Raw genomic sequence first — 14,772 nt, forward strand, 5'->3', positions numbered from 1 at the left:
GTTTTCCTTGCTTTCTTATCTATCTCTAGGTAACATCTAGATTTTGGGGATCCCAGCCCAGCTGGCCACAGTAGAAATATCCATCTTTTTGTTAAGAGGGTAAAAATTGAGAACAAGATTCTAAACAGTAGAGATAAGATAAATAATATTAAAGAGCCGGGCGGTGGTGGCGCACGCCTTTAATCCCAGCACTCGGGAGGCAGAGGCAGGCGGATCTCTGTGAGTTCGAGGCCAGCCTGGGCTACCAAGTGAGTTCCAGGAAAGGCGCAAAGCTACACAGAGAAACCCTGTCTCGAAAAATCAAAAAAAAAAAAATAATAATAATAATAATAATAATATTAAAGAAAGGAAAATGTAAAGTTAACTTTAATTAATGAAAATATAGACATGTATTTTTTTAAACAGTAGAGGCATTTGAATAGGAATTTTAAAATGTTTTGCGATATGGAAAGACATAGTTAAGAGTTATATTTTATAAGTATCGTTTAAAGTGAAATACCAAAAGACTCATTAAAAAAAACTTTAAAGTTTCTGGTGGCATGAATGGATATATTCTGAAATAATAAATCAACTAAGAATAATTCTGATACATTGTGTTGTGCATTCATGTGAAGAATGTGGGTGTCAGTCAAAATACCTGTCTTGGTCCCGGGGCTAATCAGTACAGAACCTCCACGGGTGAGGCTGGATCCCAGCTCTAGCCATCAGCATCACATACTTGCTGACTGTGCTGGGTATCATCCCTGACCTTTCCACTTCAAAATAATCTTGCCATGGTCCAACGGGGCCGCTGAATGAACCACTGAGTTAGCCACTGGACATTCAATTATGACAGAACAGTTAATCTGAGGTTGAATGTCTCCATCAATACCAATGGCATAGTCAAAGCCTCTGGCAAAATGTCCGTGTTGTTTTGCCAGGCTGTGTCTGATTTTCCAAGACAGCTTTAAAAAGCACCCTGATCATTTCACACCCTGTTCTAAATAGAGCCCCAGGAGAGGATGACATGATAATCCCATTAAGCTGTGGGAAAACATGGCTTTCAGATCTACATGAGATGACTCCAGTTCATACAGTAAATGCCCGAGTCCAGCTGACGGCAACTCACTCAGGATCTGGTAGTAGGACTGAGAGATGAGGAAGGAACCTCATGCTGATTTTTAAAAAACTAGACTTTACTGACTTCACAAGATACTTGTCTGACTGGCTGTGGGACAGATAAGTTTTATAGTTTGCCATTTAGAACAACCTTTGGCGCTCCAGCTAGTAAGTACCCTTCTATGGCTGTAATGTCCCTAGTTTCAGGCGTCTACAGTCTGACTTTGTTGTGGTTTTTAAGTTTTTAACTGTCTTGCTGACAAAGACCTGACATTAAATATGAATGAGCTTTTCTTACGCTAATGCCCACAGTCAGGTCTAGGAGAAGATGAGACTGACTTGACGTGGTAAGAGAGGCAGACACATGTGCACGCAGGACTGCGGTTGTTTCCCACCCACTCTGACGGTTCTTCTGCACCTCATTCCTCTCGGCAAGTTAAAAGTAGCTACGCCCATCACTGAAGCTTTCTCTACAGGGAATTTAACGTTCATACCTGTATGTAAACTGCAGATTTTTGTTTTACAGAAATAAAAGAGGGCCTACATACACTTTTCTACTCCTTTATCAGAATTCAAGTCAAGTATTTATTTGTCTATACAGGCTGGGGCACAGAAATGCTCAACCGTTCAGCAATGCATAAAGCAGGCTATTCTTCGGCACTCACTTGCTTGGTATGGTACTGTCTTTTCCTCTCTCCACTACTACCCAAATCCCCACTGGGTCTTGGTTGTGTGAGTCCTTCCAGGGCTGGTAAACAGGGAGGTGTCTTACAGTCTCATCACCAAGGTGCCCTGAGTAGAATGTGGCTGTTCTTTCTCACAGCGCCCAGTTCAAGAATCCACCCCATTCTTCCATCAACCCGAAAATACTAAGGGTCAGTTCAAATTATGTTTGAGTTAGGCGGCTACACACAGAGCTGGATTTTCATTTCTCTAAGTATTTTAAGACAAGGCAAGTATCACTCAGTTGGAAGTTTCTTGAAAGTAAGACAAGTAGGAACATTTTTAAGTTGTTTCTGGAAAAGAAAATCTAGCATGAAAAAAATGTTCACTTACCATCTTTTGCGGAAATGTTCACATAATCATGTCTCTTTCTGAAGCATTTACGACACACATAGATACGCTTTGTGGGGAGGGAATATTATGTTCAGCTTACTCTATTTCAAGCCCCACCCTTCCGAGCCTAGAATCTGTACGTGGCCTCCTCCATCAGACCACATAACAAAGTAACCGGAGAAAATAGAAAAAGCGTCCTTAGAGATGTTTTCATCCTCAAAGAATAAAAGCCACTTACTTTTTGTCTGAGGGAACCACCTGTGTAACTGACGCCGTGAAAAGGCCCATTGGCTCCGTGCCGAGCTATACTACTCCTTTGTTTGAGATCCTCATCTGAGTCCCTCAGGCCCTCACTGGGATAATGCAGACAACTTTTTCCTCTTCAGAGTCCAAACCACCACAAGGGCACTCAGGTCCTAAAATGCTCCCCGGTGAAGACCAGTTTGTTTTGCCCGGTCTTCAGAGCGGAGCTGCCACAGGCATGGATAAAAAGTAGCTCTCCCCATGATAAGCCAATTCTCCTCCCCTTGGAAATTAGTCACTGAATAACCTCAGCTCACATCCAACCACAGGCTACTGCGTGGGTGACTCAATCCTTCAACAATTGCTTACAGGGAAACACAGAGCAAGGAAGGCAGGCGCTCAACACTGAGAGCCCTGAGTAAACGGGTTAACAATAAAAGCTATATTACCAAGTAGAATCGACACAGGGCAAAGATGATCCCTAAAGCAGACCGAGAGCCAACCACTAAGAACCAAAGCCAGCAGAGAACCGGGCTGATTATCCCCCAGGACCATCTCTTACACCAGTTTCTTGTTATGGGTGCTGAAAAAAAAAAAAAAAAAAAAAAAAAAAAAAACAAGAGAAAAGAAAAGAAAAAAATCTGGCCCAGCACCCACTGTTCATTCTTCTGCTAGACTTTTGAAGTCTGGTTATTGGCAAGTAAAGGGAACCTGCCTCTTCCCTAGGTTTGTGGTACCTGAGGGAAAACAAGAGGGAGGGAAAAGAGGCTGTCTACTAATTAACCAGCCGGTTTAACCAGGCTGAGCTATCAGCCCTCTGCAGCATGGGGCTAGCAATGGCTACAGTCCTGGAAAAGCCAGCTGGAGTGCGGAGGGCAAAGAGAAGGCCAGCCCGCCGCCGAAAGAGGAGATCCGAGAAAGGCAAGCAGCTCCTGGCAGCCCCACCCTAGGCAACAGGGAAGAGAAAGCCAGGGCTTGTCCAGAGGCATCCCCTGGGGGGAGGTACGGTGGAGCCTGCTCTTCCAGGGAGACAGGAACAAGAAGGGGCGTGTGTGTCCACCACAAGTGGCTCCCTGGAGGACAGGTGTCAACACCTGGCTCACAAAAGGTGAGGGAGGCAAAAGCCAAGGCTTCCCTTGGCTCACAGAGCACTCTGTTTCTCTCAGCCCTCAGGGACAATACAACACCCAGCTGGGAATCCTGCAACGAGGAACCTCAGAGGCTGGGCTGGCCTTAAGCCACACCCCACTACCACACTCATGGCTGCCTGCGCATTTTTAAAAACATTTTCAGGCTGTCAGAGGTTGTTCTTGCTGACCAAAAGAATTCCGTGACGTCTCTGAAGTCCAAATGCAGTCAGTGCTGTGAACTCACCAAAGGAACTGTTTACTACCCCCAAATTGCTCGTGGTTATTAAGGGAGGGGGAAAGTGGTGGCCGCGACACCACCACCCTCCTAAGATGCCCCATTAGAAACAATATTTTGATGAAGTGGTTGTAACGGATCCCACCTAAGAGGTTGGGAAAGAGGAGAAGGGATTTGAAAACCCATGTTTTGATTTTTTAATCTAATCAGCAAGGATTTGTTATTTCTCACCGGGCTACGGGAAGCACACGCTCTCAGCTCCCAGGCATCTGGCATACATTTGGCAGGTTTTGTTGGGTCACAGGAGGGCTTTCCAGGAAGGGGAACACAGAGGCAGGCCTTCACTGTCTGCGGAAGCCGCATCCAGCCCCGCGGCACCTCCAATGTCTTTGTTTCATGGCATAGGGCACTGCATGTCTCTCTGGGTGATTGCCCAGGTGTCTTCATGTGTAGGGCCGCTCGTTCCAAAGGGCTGTATGCAGAGTTACAAGGCCATGCCATTCCCACCCCAAACAGAAGCAGCAACCCCTCAGTGCTCTCTGGTTGAGTGCATCATGCCATCATCAATATATTATTTCATGACAGCCCCCTTAAAAGGTGGTGGCTTCTGTTGACCCACTCCCACGTGAGTCGGCGGGACCACGTGGGAGGCAGTCTGGCTTACCTCTCCCATCACTTCCTTCCTGCCACTTCAGAACCATTTCCTTTCGCTTTCAGAGTGCTGCAGGGCACTCCGCATAGTGTGCATGCATGGCTTCATCACTGCTGGGGCAGTAATTCACTGTCAAGGGTTTGACAGGCAGCCCAGTACTGTGGTGAATCAGGGTGAGTTAAATGCTCTGCAGTAAGCAGGAAGCTGATCCCAGAGAGGAGGGAAGGGTTTGCTATCCAGGGCTTCGAAAGAGAAGTGGCTAATGAACCATCCACTTCTGGAAAAAAAAATATCCTGGTGCTGTACATAGAGCCATTGCGTGGCTCACAATCTTCAGAGGACCTCTTAGCTCCTTCTCACTAGCCCAAGTGCAGCCAACTGCTGGCATCTCATAGTCTAGTTGGATCATCAGGTTGTTCTCAGTCTTGTCTACCCTTCCATAAACAGCCTCTGTGAGATGGCTCTTCATTTCCCGTCTTCTTTTGTTGGACTAAGGCTGCAGAAGAAGTGGAAGCAGTTTCTTTCTTTCAGGTTAGCTTTAAGAAAGGCCTTGCCAGGAAATAATCCAGTCCTACCTCAGTAGGACACAATGTTCATCCTCTAGGAAGGTCAACAGCATTGTAATATTTTATTACTAACTCATGATCAATTTAAAGAATACCCATGTAGCTGGGCGGTGGTGGCGCACGACTTTAATCCCAGCACTCGGGAGGCAGAGGCAGGCGGATCTCTGTAAGTTCGAGGCCAACCTGGGCTACCAAGTGAGTTCCAGGAAAGGCACAAAGCTACACAGAGAAACCCTGTCTCGAAAAAACCAAAAAAAAAAAAAAAAGGAGAATACCCATGTAAAGAGAAACTCCAGTGTGCCTATGGACATACACTTGGTATCAGGAGAGGAAATGGTTGTTACGCTGGAGCTATTGCAAACTCATCTTGTTTATAATGTTAAAATTGCAAGGATGGTCATTTGTAAGGTCTTATTAATCTATTAATGTTTCATTTGCTCATAAATGGACCGTCTCCCAGACATGAGACAGACAGGCTGTTGCCAAAATTATTGGATTCTCAGTAAAGAGATGATCCAGTCAGCGGTTAGCTTATGCCTATATTTAATGTGAGTGTTATTCCCAGAAATAGTTTGACATGAAGAACTCTAGTTGGACTCTACACCACCAGATCTGGTGGACCAGCCCTGTGCCTAACAGTGATGAAAGATGCTTGGGCTGGGGCAGAGTAAAGAAATACTGTCACAAGCAGTGACAGGGCAGAGCTGCAGGGTGGGTAAAAGAAAAACTCCCCTCTCTCATGGATACTTGGTCTTCCTTCCACGGGGCTACTCCCCATGTTATCTATCGTGAGCCAAGGACAGCTCCTGTATCTGCAGTGGCCACAGTTGGTAAAATCCTATCTTCTTACAGACATTTGCAACAGATGGAACAAACAACTCCCTCTCTGCTCTGCACATCCACCCAGACTTCTGCATGGACAAAGTCCTTTTGTGCTCAGATCCCTTTGAGAATGTCTAGATTTGCTGCTGGTATATTACCAAGATGCTCAACGCAGTGGCTTACACTATTTCCTTTGAGGAACAGCTATTGAAATGCCTATTTAATTATTAACATATACCTTAAATGGATAATATATTGCATTATCAACTTATAATGCCTCTTATTGTGAAAGAAATTTTAAGTGCGCCCTCGAGGAAATACATATGATAATCATTTAGTAGTTTTGTACTATACAAGTGCTTTCAGTTTTTATTTTATTTTATGGACTCCAGAACTCAGTGAGATACATAAGGCAAATACTACTGTTTTTGAATGGTTAAGGAATGACATGTAGGAAGTTAAGAACCTTGTTCAACATCATGTAGCAAGTACATACATGTAGTAGCTAGTAGTACCTTAGTCATATTCATCTGTAGAAGATAAGTTCTAGCACATAACTAGATGCTTTAAACTGCAGATAGTACAGAATATTATATATACTCCATTGTCCCTTCCTTACACATTCCCCAAAGAGATCAACAACAATAACATATTTGGGATAATTATAACAATAAATTATAATAAAAGTTACTTAGAACTTTGTAAACTATTTGTTGAATTTCTTTTTTTTTTTAAAGGTTTATTTATTTATGTATATGAGTACTCTGTCCTCATGCACACCAGGAGGAATCTGATTCCATTACAGATGGTTGTGAGCCACCACGTGGTTGCTGGGAATTGAAATCAAGTCCTCTGGAAGAGCAGTCAAGTGCTCTTAACCGCTGAGCCATCTCTCCAGCCCCTATTTGTTGAGTTTCTATTGATTTAGTTTTAGAAAAAACTAAGGTTGACCTTTGGGAGCTAATATCATGGTAAGAGAAACTAAACACAAATATTATACATGGATATATATATATATATATATATATGTATATATATATGTATACAGATACCAGATCACTTAGGCACTAAAATACCTGGGGTTTATCTGATTAAAATCTCTGAGCACCATGGCTCCAGTTATGTTAATGGAGACCATATCTCTCAGAAATGCATTAACCAGTGACAGAGACACAGGTCCCTTCTGTTGACCCTATGTCCAGCCTTCCTTTCAATATAGAAACTGACCATGTTATGACTGAAGAAACTTAGATCCCATAGCAAATAGCTTTAGGATGATTACAACAGTGTGAGAATTAAGACATGCATATTTTGGCTTGATGACATAGCAAGTCTAAACTTACCAAATGAGTTCATAACGATTTATATAGAATTGTAATCACTACAACTGTAGATTAGAGAGACAGAGTTTTCAGGGCCCATTAGAGAAAAATGATGGCAGACGTATGGATGAATGACAGAACTTGGAAACCAAATGGTCACTTAGCAGCCCCACCTCTTACCCTTGGGGGACGCATGCTGGTCCCATTCCTGCTTTAACCGAACAAACAACATAAGGCGAGCTGCATTGCAGGGCCCATTGTAAACCGTCCGCTGTGGGGATGATGACTTTGCTGAGCCATCATTTTATCCACAACTGAACACTGGCTAAGGTGTCAGGAGAAGAAAGGATTGTAAAAGAGCCAAGTCCCAGGGTATCACACTGGAGGACAATATTTTACAAGTCACCAAATCCAAACTCTCAGGAAATGAATGTGAAACGACAGTGGGGTTTCATGTCAAAACAGCCCTTATGGCAATTTACCTTTGATTCACAAGGGTCTTCTGTTCTGCTCTTAAAAGTAGCTTCCAGTGTCAGACACTTCAATGTGCATCCAAGGTAGGAGGATACTTCTGGGTAAGACTGGCAATAAATGCTGTGTTCTATGGGCATCCAAGGTAGGAGGATACCTCTGGGTAAGACTGGCAATAAATGCTGTGTTCTAGGGGCATCCAAGGTAGAAGGATGCTTCTGGGTAAGACTGGCAATAAATGCTGTGTCACAACTGAAAACGTGGCACTTTCTCAGTTCTTTCAAAGACATTCCAACTTTATACCTGTAAAGGATATGCCCTTGAAACCCCATCTGTGTTCCTGGGTTTTAGCTGGAGCCTGAGACAAAGAATACAAAAACACCTGCGAGTATTTGGACCAGATTATTATTCTTGAATGACCTCCAAATGTGGCTCTCAAAAATCAGTGCAGACAGGCTGGCAAGATGTCTCAGTAGGTAGAGAAACATTTGGAACATAAGCCTGATAACCTATTTTCAGTCCCCAGAGTTCATGGTAGAAGGAGAGAACCAACTTTCAGGAGTTATCCTTTGATCTCTACCCGTGGGCCATGGCATGCAAATGCCTGTATGCATAATACACCAATTGTATATATATATGTATATATATATATATATACACACACACACATATATATATGCATATATATGCATACACACACACATAATTTTGAAAAATAAAACCATCAGTGTAGAAGGATGGAGGGCAACCAACACCATTCTTGAATGAATCACTGAATCAACACTACAGTTCAGGAATTAACATGAGTTTCTTATTCTTTAACTAGGACTTCCTGTAATACCCACTCCAAAAATATGATTCTGTCAATTCATGGAGAGTTTATTGAGTAGCTACTATCTGCGGTAAATCCAGGTTTACAACTGATGAGGGAGAAGGGATCTGTTAGGACATAATCCTCACTGGGCATAGTGGCACAAGTCTTTGATCCCAATACTCAGGAGGCAGAGTCAGGCAGATCTCTGTGAGTTTAAGGAGAACCTGGTCTACGTGGTGAGTTCTAGGACAGCCAGAGCCATATAGTGAGACCCTGTCTCAAAAAAAAAAAAAAGAAAATCAAAATCAAAACAAAACAGACAGTACATAATCCCCATCTTTGAGAAAGGCACAGTTTAGAAGAGAAAGTAAAGTATGTGCATAGGTATGCAGAAGAGGATCCAGAAAGAACCACTCAAATGAGCGCACTAGACAACACTCCAGGATGGGCAGAACAAGAGCTTTCTGATAGTAAGCTGTGGGTGGCAATCACAATCGCAACCGCCCATCATTTCTCTAGTAGTAAATACTTAAATATGTTCAACGACATTTGCCACAAGTTGGACACAGAAAAGGAAATGAATGTTTTTCAAGATTTCCTCTAATTAATTGCTTTCCAGACTTATCCCATGGAATCCCTAATTATTCTTATCATGTAACCACCATCTCCATTTTCCAGATTTACAAACTGACCCAGAACTTCAAGTGGCTCATCCAAAGGTAAAAGCCAGGCCCAGCATCTAGAAGATACCAGAGGAATCTTGCAGTTCAATATCTAGAGATCAGTGTTTGGGTCTGACCTTAGAAGGGTCTGAGGTTGAGTATTATTTTGGTGCAAAATCAAGAGCAGAGATATCTGGACAAAGGCATTTCTGCTGCTTGTTCCGGAAGAGAGGGGTCAAACAAACCAACAGTATCCACATTCTCTAAAACCGTAGGGGAAAGTCTTCCAAACAATGACCCCAGGAGATCCATGAACCCCACAAAAGTGCTCCATTTCAAAGGCATACCTTTGTGTTTGCAGTTCAAATATCAAGTTAGCCAGCCAGTGAGCATGGCTCAGAAGTCTGAGCCAGTTAGCAAAACCACTGCCTTGCCTTATTTGGATAAATAACAGCCTCAAAGACAACCAGTTTGGGAGTCATGCATGCCCTGAGGCTGAGCTTGGCAGCATCTCTGCCCATGCCTTGCCCTGCCCTGTTCTGCCCTGCCCTGCTCCAGCAGATGGAGGGGTTGAACCAGCTATCACCATCCCTTTGCCACCAGGCTGATCTGGAAAGAAAAAGTCTCCACCTTAGACACTAGATCTGTGTCTCCAAGTTCCAAGAACACACACCTAGAACTGTGGGCACCCCCACTCTTAGGTAACGCTCCGAATTCCAGAAACTAAGGAAGTCATAAGAAACCAAATGGTTAGTTAGCAGCTAGCTCAAAGACTTCCTGGAGAAATGCCATGCTCCATGTGACAAAATGGCCACATCATGGAAGGGGTGTGTGTGTGACACTGTCGAGTTGCTTTTGCCAATGCTGTACCCTAAAAAGAGACTCTCAGTCCCACATGTAGTAAGGCACATGAAGAAAAGGCACTGGGATCTATGGAGCACTTTCCAAAATCCCAAACTCGCACCAAGAGCTTGTGCATTCACTTTAAGATAAACTGCAGCTTGAACCAAAACAACTTCCTTTCTCCCATTGCTCAACCCAACATTCAGCTCTCCCTCTTTTCAGTTGTGTGTGTGTGTGTGTGTGTGTGTGTGTGTGTGTGTGTGTGTGTGTGTGGTGGGAGGGGTCATTAATTTCTTTCCTTTTCTAAAAAACAACATTGGACAAAATTTCTCCCAGGAAGGATAGGAAGATAAAGGTCAACAAAAAGATGGAGTTTCTTAAAATCAGGATACTGGGATATTGGCTTCACGCTGACGGCCTCTCCTCTGGTATACTGACATATATAATTAACGCCCTACCCCCTTCCAAATTTTTAAAGGGTTTAATCTACCTTAGCCATTGTTGTGTCTCCCCATCATGGTGTTCCAGGAAGGAAGCGGGGTGTGGTAGAACCACAGAGTTATGGCTAAGCAGGCTAGACTTCTCCTAGGAATCTCTTCTCCACCATGGTTTCCCAGACTTCACGGTGGCCCTGGCAGAGATTCCCAGAGCTTCTAATTGCACAGCTATGTTGTTCCAGAAATGCCTCCTGTGCTTACCCTTCTTGGGCCATGAATAGGAAATGAATTAAATCATTGCTACGTTATCTGAGGTATAGAAATGCATTTAAAAAACTTGCATTATTTTTAATATCACCAACAAATATTCATGGGCTCCTAGTGAACTGTGAAGCAAGACACAGTGTGCAAAATGGATAATAATCACTTGAATATATTCATAGGAGAATGAAGAAAACAATACCTTCTCTTGGTGAAACAGAAAAACTCATGAATGAATGGCAATTCGGAATGCAGGCAATGTATACCTTGCTGTAGTATATCTCAAAGACTTCATCCTTGAGGAGAAAAGTCCAAGTATATGGCATGGACTTACACTTAAGAGGATGTAAGGAAATATTCTTGCTTATGTCAGTGAGATGACTTATGAGATAAAGGTGCTGACAGCTAGGCCTGATGACCTGAGTTCAATCCTGGGGAGCCATACAGTGGAAGGAAAAGAACCAACTTTTGGAGAATATTAGTTTAGATGTGTTACATTCGTTTATGCTGTGGAACATTTGTTTAATGATGCAAAGATGTATTTCATTCTTTTATGTTGCATTTGTTCAACTCTGTGAAGCTATGTTACTTTGCTTGTCTAAAACACCTGATGGTCTAATAAAGAGCTGACCGGCGGCCAATAGCTAGGCAGGAGAGGGATAGGTAGGGCTGGCAGGCAGAGACAATAAATAGGAGAAGTCTGGGAGAAGATCAAGGAGCAAGAAAAGAAGGGGCCAGCCACTCAGCAACACAGCCAGCCATGGAGTAAGGAGTAAAGAAAGGTATACAGAATAAAGAAAGATAAAAACCCAAAGGCAAAAGGTAAACAGGATAACTTAAGTTAAGAAAAACTGGGTAGAAACAAGGCAAGCTAAGGCCAGGCATTCATAAGAAATAATAAGCCTCCATGTATTTATTTGGGAGCTGAGTAGTGCATCCCCCAAAGAGTACAGAGTAAAAAACAACCAATTCCTCTGAGTTGTCTTCTGACCTCACATGTGCATCATGGCTGTGTGTGTGTGTGTGTATGTACATGTGCAAAGAGAACTTATTACTTAAAAAAAGAGAAGATATTTTTCTTCATTCCTGTTCTCAAATTAATGGACATTCTGAATCTAGACTACATTGTGTAGAAAAGACTGTATTAGTTACTTTTCTGTGGCTGTGATAAAATACCATGACCAAAGGCAACTTGAGGAAGAGAGTTTATTTTGGCTTATAGTTCCAAAGGCTAAGGGTCTATGACTGCAGGGAAGGATGACAGCATATGGCAGGATGGTGGCAAGAACAGGAGTCTGAGAGATCACATGTCTTAACAGCAAGCATGAAACAGAGAGAGGGAACTAAAAGTAGTGAGAGACTGTATACTCTCATAGCCCACCCCAATACTTCCTCCAATATGGCCACGCCTCCTAAACCTCCCTAAACAGTGCCACCAACTGGGGACCAAGCATTCACATAAGCTTCTGGGGGACATTGCTCATTCAAACCTCCACGGACTCCCTATACATTTCCCACTGGGACAACAAGCAAACTCCAATTTCAATGATTTCTGGTAAGTTATTAGTAAATAAGTAATTATATCCATTTCTGCTTTAGATCTTTCTCTTTCCCTTTCCATCTTATCAGCCAGGAAAATCATCTTTATATCCATGTTCGAGTCGGGTAGGAGGTATACCCTAAAAGGCTCATGTGCTGAAGGCATGGTCAACAGTTAGTGGGCAGGAACATTGAGAGGGGACTGGAATGTGAGGGCTCGGCTCTGACCAGTGGATTAATCCATTGGGTTTAAATCTAACGGCATTAGTGGAAGGGGTGGATATTTCCAGAGGCGCCATCGTTTTGGGTATGTTGCTTAAAGGCAAGTCCTTGAGGGCTATGCATTGCCCTGAACCACCTTCTCTGCTGTTGTCCGCTTCATGGTTTCCTACCATAACTGGACAGCTCTCCTCTACCCTCTGCCAGAATGGTCTTCTTTACAATAAATCCAGAAACAGTGGAGCCAGCTGACCATGGACTAAGAACTGAAAATGGGAGCCAGGCGAAGACCTCTCTTCTGTTTTTCTGGACATCTGTCTTCGTGGTAGGACTAACTGACACACACGTCATTGGTCATCTGTGTTCTGATGTTGGTAAGGAGGATGCTGAGTCAACTAGCTCAAAGTAATTTGTATATTCTCAGAATTTCACCAATTATTCACAATCCATCTTGGCCTGTCATATATTCGCATTGGTAACAAACATCTGGATACCTTAGGACAGTCCTTGACGCCCCCTCCCCCCCAAAATCTTTTACTATTGCTCAAAATTAAATTTTGGATAGGGTAATTAAGATTTACAGTGTACATGTGTGAAAATGCCATGATGTGACCCACTGTTTTGTACAAATGATATGAGCTAGCATTTTTACATTAATTATTTTTTTTTATGTATCACAAAAAGTATAGACCCAAGGAAAACGGACATATTTTGTTACTGAACACCCACGACTAGTTGGCTTTGCACATATACTCACTGTACAAAAATACTTAAAACATAAAAATATAACTGGCCTGGGGGCTGGTAGCACCAGTTCATAATCCCAGCTACTCAGGAGTCTGAGGCAGGAAGATAGAAAGTCCAAGGCCTTCCTTTGCTATGGAGCCAGATAAAGGCCAGTCCGGGCAACTTAGTTTCAAAATGTAAAAACAGGACTGGGGACATAGCTGAGTGGAAACATGATTGCATAAAATGCAATCATGTAAAAACCTAAATTTTCACAAGGTCAATTTTTATATTATAAAGATACATTATATATATATATATATATATATATATATATATATATATATATATGTACATATCCTTTTTTTTTTTTCTTTTTCTTTTGAGACAGAGTTTCTTTGAGTAGTGCTGGCTGTCCTGGAACTAGCTCTGTAGACCAGGTTGGCCTCAAACTCACAGCGATCTGCTTGCCTCTCCCTCCTGTGCTGGGATTAAAGACATGTGCCACTACCACCTGGCGAGTGCATATCTTTTAATAAAAATTGTGATTCAAAGTTCTACATTTGACTTATTTTTATGCCCTAGTCTCAAGGTGATACAGAATAGGAACTCACTAGCATTTTCTTAAATTTCTTCAGATCATTGTTATGAATAATGAAAATACAGAAACATTTTAAAACAACATATTTCAGTCTTAAAATGACTACATTAACATAATTATAGCCTTGGTTGCCAATACTGCCACATTTCTCATTTTTATGAGAATACAGAGGTTCTCTTAGATCACAAGCTAATAGGCTTCTTGGTCTAAATATACACAGTGAAATCTTCAGCAGATTTCTGAAGCGATGGGGTCTGACCCTGTAGATATCTGCTAAGTAAATTACTCTGCAGCAGGGAGGGTCCTTTTTCCTTCTTGTTTTTGCTGTTAAACAGCTGCTAGGAAATATATTTTTAGACTCGCTTTTAAAGGAAAGCAAAAATGCTATCTACTTTTGGAGAGACATCTAGAATGTTCCTTCACTCACAACCACATGGTGCCAACCATCTTCAGAATGTTGTCATCAATGTCTCTCCTTGGAGGTCAGCACAAAACACAGTCCTGTGTGTGCATCTTAAATGAAGGTCTCCAGCTCTGATTACGTGGCGGAGCGTTTCATGAGAAACACACATCAGGCCCACGATCGAATTGTTCCACTGTGCATGTGTTCTGACTTCCTGCTGTCTACGGCTGTGTTTGGCAGTTCTTCCTGCTCCATTAAGGGCAAATGAGAAGTAATGGGTTCCAAAGGGTGAAAACGACATGGCAAGCCATGACCTTTGATGTTGCAGGAAAAGGAAAGGAAAAAAGAATGAAATCAAGTGCATGTGTGGACCTGGACCTGGCAAATGAATCAAGCACAGCATTCATGCATTAAGAATGTGGTGTGACTCAATGCTGCCCGTCCAATGGCTTCAGTGAAGTCCTGGACAGGCACACCTTTTATTAGGAGAGGCCTCAAGGAAATACAGCTACACAAAATGACTTCATGGGTGCCTCCTCCTTGGGGGGGATGGGAAGATGCCGGAGTCTTGAGGACTCTTCAAGTGGAATTAGATGGGATTTTGACAGCAAAATGATTCATTCTTTTCAGCTGTCTACAATCCCCTAATAATGACACCTTCCATGACCCCCC

The 14,772-nt window shown here is 42.7% G+C and overlaps 1 protein-coding gene across 31 annotated transcripts in view; it reads right to left on the bottom strand.

The window, feature by feature from the left end:
• Kiaa1217 (KIAA1217 ortholog) overlaps positions 1 to 14,772 on the bottom strand; it is a 796,433-nt gene that overhangs the window by 65,085 nt on the left and 716,576 nt on the right. The window contains exon 1 of one of the 31 annotated variants that reach the window (XM_076572603.1): positions 2,393 to 2,781. The exons of 29 other annotated variants lie outside the window; for them this stretch is intronic. The gene's annotated coding sequence lies outside the window, so the exon portion shown is untranslated. Of the gene's footprint in view, positions 1 to 2,392; positions 2,782 to 14,772 lie in introns of those variants that run through there. One more of the 31 variants, XM_076572608.1, reaches the window with a different exon arrangement.

The sequence above is a fragment of the Peromyscus maniculatus genome, chromosome 5 (genome assembly GCF_049852395.1).
Source record: "Peromyscus maniculatus bairdii isolate BWxNUB_F1_BW_parent chromosome 5, HU_Pman_BW_mat_3.1, whole genome shotgun sequence".
NCBI lineage: Eukaryota > Metazoa > Chordata > Mammalia > Rodentia > Cricetidae > Peromyscus > Peromyscus maniculatus.